A 7,388-nucleotide genomic window follows, 5' to 3' on the forward strand; every position below is an offset into this window, starting at 1 on the left:
ATATATATATATATATATTAAATACTAATAATAATTAAATATAATATATTTTTAAAATTGATTTGATGTTTTGTGAATTTTAAACTCATCCCAATTCCCAACACATTCAACACCCCCCCCCCCCTATAAGGGGTGCCATTAGCACCCCCCATAGCAAATCTTAACCATCATTTTTATGTTAACCTTATTAACCGATTTTTATGTTAACCTTATTAACCGATCTTGTGTGCATCAAATTTTGTTATTAAGTTACACAAGGGTGCATATAGCTGAATTTCTGTTCATATCGTGTTCACGATTGTTAATCACATATAAGTTGTGATAGTGATGTAATATTGTGCTACATACTACACATTTAAGATGAATTGTAACCGTCGTATAGGTTTTTATTTATATTTTATAGGTTTTACTTTATAACACTAGTTAAATGATGCATTCATTTATGTGTATATTTCTTTGATATTACATTCATATTCCGTTTGGGCGATGTTCATGTCGGGTTACATATGTTCATATGTTTCACACTATGTTCATGTACATACCACCTGTACGTGCACGACAATTTATGTTATTAAGTTACACAAGGGGTTCATATAACACGTGATGTGTTTGTTTAGGTTTTAATTTATAACACTAGCTAAATGATGCATTCACTTATGTGTACATTTCTTTGATATTACATTCATAATCCTTTTGATTACGTATATATATTATGTCAGGCTCATTATGTGTTCATGTTTGGTCCAAAATGCACATATAGGACAAAACCTGGTTTCTTATTCAAGACAAGGGTGCATACATGTTTCACTGATATGGTAATTGTAACAACTGTTCATGGCGTTTTGGGGGTTGTTCATATGGTTGTACATGTGTTTATTTTCGTCAATATGTGTTAATCTTGGTAGACAATTGTTAATAAGTTGTGTCAATGTGTGTTGATATAAAGACAGATGTGTTTGTAAGGTTGTCCGAAGGTTCACATTGCTGAATTTTTGTTCATATCGTGTTCACGAGTGTTACTCACATATAAGTTGTCTTAGTGATGTAATATTGTGCTAAGTAATACAATTATAAGATGAATTGTAAATGTTGTATAAGTTTTAATTTGTAAAACTAGCGAAATGATGCATTCAATTAAGTGTACATTTCTTTGATATTACATTCATTATCAGTTTGATTACGTATATATATATTGTGTCAGGCTCAATATGTCTTCATATTTGCGAAAAAAATGCACATATAGGACAAAACCCGAGTTCGTATTCGAGACAAGGGTGAATACATGTTACATTATATTGTTGGGTTGTTCATGTGTGGGTGTACATGTGTTCATCTGTCTTATGCGTTGTTCATATCGGTGGACATATGTTCATCTTCGTCAATACGTGTTCATACGGTCAAATGTCTTCATCATCGTAACATGTTCATATGTGTCGCACTATGTTCATGTACATACCACCTGTACATGTGTGTCAATTTATGTAATTAAGATAGACAAGTGGTCACATAGCTATAATTTTGTTCCTAAATTAAAGAAGGAAATATACAACACGAGATGTGATTGTACGGTTGTCTGAATGTTCACATATACGAATGTGTGTTCATATGTGTTCACAATAAATTTTATTACTATGAACAAATCAAACTAAATTTTATAACCTATAGCTGCCATTTATAAAATTCTGTAAATTGATTTTGATTTTATGAACACACAAACGATTGCCAAATGTTGTTTTTGTCCCCTTTTCACTTTTTTTTAAATGTAAACACAAAAAAAGAAACAAAACTATTCCCAAACGATGCCTAAAATTGTTGATTGATCTTAACAAATTGAACAAGTTTACATCACTAGGTAACAAAAATGTTGTCACTCTAATTTTACATATTAATCTGATTTATATGATTGAGTTTATCGTAATTTTATAAGTTTTGGCTAGTGGTGCATGGAAAAATCACTTTTCTCATATAGATAAATACAACACAAAAAAGTAGATAACATGAGTGCATACATTCTATAGCATTCAGGTACTCCTTTGATAGAGGAGATCCTCCCCCCTCAAAGATCAAGGGAACAATCATCAAATGAGAAACCAAAAAAAAAATGTATAGCATTCAGGTACTCCTTTGATAGAGGAGATCAATCTTTTACAACGAGACATCCATTACATACATGTAGTTGGATGATGAACACATGATCTATAGAGCATATTCTATCAAGAAAATTTGATCTTAAGATAGTTTCCTCTAAAGTATATAACATGAGTGTATACATCCATATATGCTGCAGTCTAAAAAGAATTTTGAAGATGTGATCTAATTCCACAGACTCGCAGTTCCTAGACACTAGTAAGTACTTTTAGCTAGATTCAACTATAGTATTACCAAACCATTGGTTACGATTAGATTTGTCACTTATGTCCATCCATAGCTTTGTTGGTGCACAAAGAGTGTCCACTATACTGGGACACTCTTATCAATGGTGCTAAAATGTAGAACATCTACTCTCATTAAAAGAATAACATATATAAGCCAAAAGATGTTGGTATGAACATGAAAGATCATTTTTTGTAGGACAGTACATGTCCTTTCACAATTCACAGCCTTCCTATGTTGTATTCTTCTCTTCATATCTTCCTTGTTGCAAATAGATATTCTATTATACATTCTCTCCAGATAACTCTTTTTTGTTATATTGACAAACTGCGATCCACCATCCTCTTAAGGTGACTCATATCTGTCTCTAAATCTTCTCACTGAAGTCACTAAACTTTATTGACGAAGCTTGACTGTTATTTCCCTTTAAGTCAGTGAAACACATACATTTAGCATTTAAGGAATCTTTGTTAAGTTATTTTGGCTACCCCTATGATGGTTATATGTTGATCAGACAATGGGCATGTTGGAATTTTAGAATATTCAAATTATGTGAACACAAATGTAATACATGATGTCAATCGATTTCAACTACATAATAGTATGCTGGAAAGGGGAACTCAACTTCGGTATCTTGAAATCCTAAAAGGCACTAGGTTAGCTATCCCATGTATGAACGACCGTGAACATGTAACATTAGCATAAATATGAACATTAACATTCAGATTGGTGGAAAATGTTCACCTGCGTCAATATGTGCTCATACGGTCAAATATATTCATCATCTTAACATGTTAAGATGTTTCACACTATGATCATGTAAATACCACTTGTACGTGTGTGTCAACTTCTTAACATGTTAATATGTTTCACACTATGATCACGTGAATACCACTTGTACCTGTGTGTCAACCGCTGTTCTTACATTCCACGAGGGTTGATATAGCTATAATTTTGTTCCTAAAATAAAGAAGGTAATATACAACACGAGATGTGTTTATATGGTTGTCTGAAGGTTCACATATATTTTATTGTCTTCATAAATGTTCACAATAAATTTTATAACTATGAAAACATCCCAATAATTTTTATAACCTGCAGCTACCATTTACAATATTCTGTAAATTGATTTTGCTTTTATGAACACACAAATTATTGCCAAATGTTGTTTTTGTCCCCTTTTCACTTTTTTGATATGTAAACACAAAAACATAAACAAAAATATTCCCAAACGATGCCTAAGATTGTTGATTGATCTTCATATATTGAACAAATTTGCATCACTAGATACTAAAATGCATAACATATCTGTCTCTAAATCTTCTCACTGTAGTGATTTTGAGATTTTCTTTAAGCTAGACTGTTTTTTCCCTTTAAGGCCAGTGGAACACATATGTTTAGCATTACAGGAATATTTGTTAAGTTATTTTGGCTACCGCTATGAAGGTTTGATGTTGACCAAACAATGGGGACGTTGGATTTATCGAAGGTTCAAATTATGCTATAGAAATCAAATACATGATCTAAATCGATTTCAACTCCATCATGGTATGCTGGAAATTGAAACTCAACTTCGTATCTTGAAATCCTAAGGGTGGACCCATTTTTCTAACAACTTTATTGAGTCATTAGTTCTTTTTATGCATGAACATATTAAACCAATGATCTAATTGCCATTTAAAATAAAATAAAATAACCATTCATGTGTTGATATGTACACTGCTTCAAGAAAGGCAAGTAATCTCTTTCTTAATGAACTATTTATTATGTTGATATAGTTCTTTTATAATTAAATGAATGATATTCAACAGATCTAACTATATCACGATACGAAACCTTGTGGTTATCGATGCAGATTTAAAAGTGATCAAATCGATGGTTCTACAAACTAGTAAGCAAGTGGCGCGAAGTGGAAAGGTGTCGAAAAGCTCAGGCAATCAAGGACCCAAAGTTTCATTACCGCAAGGTGATACATATTATTAAACGACCTTTTTAAAAGATTGATGTTGTTTGATAGAACATAGGGCTTTGCGTCATTCACCTCGCGACCTATATTCCATATCGTCCCTTAATATGCATCAGCTTCGACATGTTCGTAGTTGTTCATTGGCAAGCGAAGCCCGTGCCTCCTGTGTTCCAACCTGTTCATCTTGTGTTCATGTGTAAACTGATTACGCCCTTCACCTATTTTGGTCACTGAATATCTACATCGAACACAATCTGTCCATGTTTTACATATAATTATCGATTATTAGGAACGTTTTAAAAGATTTACCTCTAAGAAACTCACACAATGAAAATATAATGGTCCATGATATTGTGTAGTTAATTTTTAACGTAATTCGTTTATGAATGCATAAGTGTAGCAGGACATTGATTTCGACGATAATGTCTAAATTGAAGTTAAGGCACTGAATAAAATCATGCGTGCAACTCAAAATTTGAAGATTGAACATGGAAAGGAAGCCACATTAGAACAGAAGAATGTGAAAGGGTTCTCAATAGGAATTAGAACCAGAACATCTCCCAAGACGTTGTGGGAGACGGTAAAATCATTAAACCTTAACCAAGGGGCAGCCATCAAGGAGATGGGATTTGAGGCATTGCTTGATATGACTTTAGACGACATTCCGTTGAATTTAGGTCATTATGTCGTCGATATGTTGGATACATCTACTATGATGTGACATCCATCAAACCAAAACGTTTAGGTTAGCAACTGACTAGCATAGTACATGTCTTAACATGTAAAATAACTTATTATAACTTAATTATGATGGCTAAGGCTTTGATTTCCTAAGAATCCCGGTGGTGTGCTTAGAAAATCTTGTTACCGCATGTCATCGTTTAAGTCATCTTACAAAATGCTGAATGCAACAATTAACATTTAATTATAATTTTAATAATAATAAGAGGGGTAAATATTTGGTTTTTTATACTCAAACATAAATTTTAACTTTAAATAAAAAATTTAAGCAAATAACTAGGATTTTAGCTACCTTTAATCATCTTCTTTATAAAAATTTCCTAACATAAATATAAATATATATATATATATATATATATATATAATAGTTTTTAGCAAAAAAAAAAATTCAGCCAACCCTTTCCCTTTTTTTTAACCCATAGATCCCTCTTTAAATACCCCATAAGACTTATCATTTCCCTTTCTCCCTTGTTATCTCATGAACCAAGCTTCTCTCTTCTCTATCCATTGTGGCTGAATTCAGCCTAAAAACACCACAAAAATTTGGTTTTTGTGAAGACCTTTGAAGGTAGACATCATCTCTAGTGTGGGTAAGTTCATCACTCTCGTGTTCTCTTTCATTCCCTTTGTTTCCTTGCAATTTCTCCTACTTTTTTTCATCTTTCTTTTTATTTCTGAAATATAGTACTTTCATGAGTCTTTAAATGGTATATTAATCACCAATGACATGCTAAATGTCAAGTAAATGGTGATAATCCATGATCCATACAACTAGAACTCAAGAAAACAAAGTTTTGATATTATACATGTAGATTTTTCTATAATCTGAGATGTTTGAGTTCATGTATGTAATTATAAAAGTTAAAGGATGATTTTTGATCCAAAAATATATGATAAAATGATGTTAAATAAGTGTATAAAACGAGAATCAAATTTATAAGTGAAAATGAAGAGCCAAAACCCTCATTTTCCATGAGTTAAGCATTTTTGGTTTCTGGCAGATTTCATGCATGAACTTCATTTGATCATGTCTTGAAAAATACTTAGTCAAATGACTTAATTCTTCTTCTGGAGCCTTGTTTATTGAGTTATTTTTCAGACCCAAGTCGTTTCATGTAAAAACTTGGAGACTTGACCTCTCAACCACTCAGATTAAATTAAGAGTGCAAGAGATGATCTATTCGAGTAAAAACTCTACTTTAATCGGTCAAAACTATCTTAATATTCCACTAAAATACTTGATTCTTCATCTGGAAATTATTTTACTGGATTATCTTTCGAACGAAAGTGGTTTCACTAAAAATATGGAGATTTGAGGTCTCAAACACTCAAACTAAGTTGGGTGTGCATGTAATCAGAATCTGACAGATTTGGTCATGTGTCTTAAAATGACCATAACTCCCTCCAAATATAATCATTGTAACACCCCTAAACCATACACTGCATGTAACATATATTTCATATAAAAGAAATACATGATATTATCCCATTCAGGTCCCTTAGTACAAAAATCTAATATGATCAAATACAAGGTCCAAAATTCTAATACATCACTTGAACTAATCAATCAAAACTATACATCAAAGCAGATCTTCAAGTAGAAATGCATATAGGAAAATATTAAATTTTCCCCTTTCCCTTACTGTCCGTACCTCCTGCAACACATAGTTAAAATCACAAAATGAGGGTTAGACCGAAAGGTCTAGTGAGATACCCTATTTATGTTATTGCAGGGTGAAAAATCACCAAAACCTTTACGGAAAACATCATTTCATATATAAAACAGATATATGAATAAATAGAAACAAAATACCAGATCTTTACCACTTTTCAAGCAAAGTATTTAGCTTATTCAAATCTCATAATTCTGAACAAATCAGGTTTCACATAATGCCACTTTTAAACCTTTTCTTAATCAAATAAGGTTATATAAAGTTTCAGGCCAAATCTGACGTTTTCTCCTCTATAATATTCAAACTATGATTTCCAATAAGAACCTTGATCCTAAATCTTTAAATCACAAAGAAATAAAGACTCCAGACCACGATAATCTTAAAGGATATAATAGAAAGAGTTATATCATACAACACACATACAAATGCCACCCTTATATCCAAATGTACACCTCTCCTTGATATGTCATCCTTTCTCATGGTACACCTCTCCTTGATATGCCACTCTTATTTCCTCATCAAAATATTTCACAAAATAATTTCAAATAGACCGCAACCATTGAAATTATTATCAATACAAAATCATTTCTTTCAAAACTTCATTTTTATGATAAAAATAACATTTCTCATTAAAA

Source organism: Cynara cardunculus, unplaced genomic scaffold (assembly GCF_001531365.2).
Source record: "Cynara cardunculus var. scolymus isolate 2C unplaced genomic scaffold, CcrdV1 Un_Scaffold_4429, whole genome shotgun sequence".
Lineage (NCBI taxonomy): Eukaryota > Viridiplantae > Streptophyta > Magnoliopsida > Asterales > Asteraceae > Cynara > Cynara cardunculus.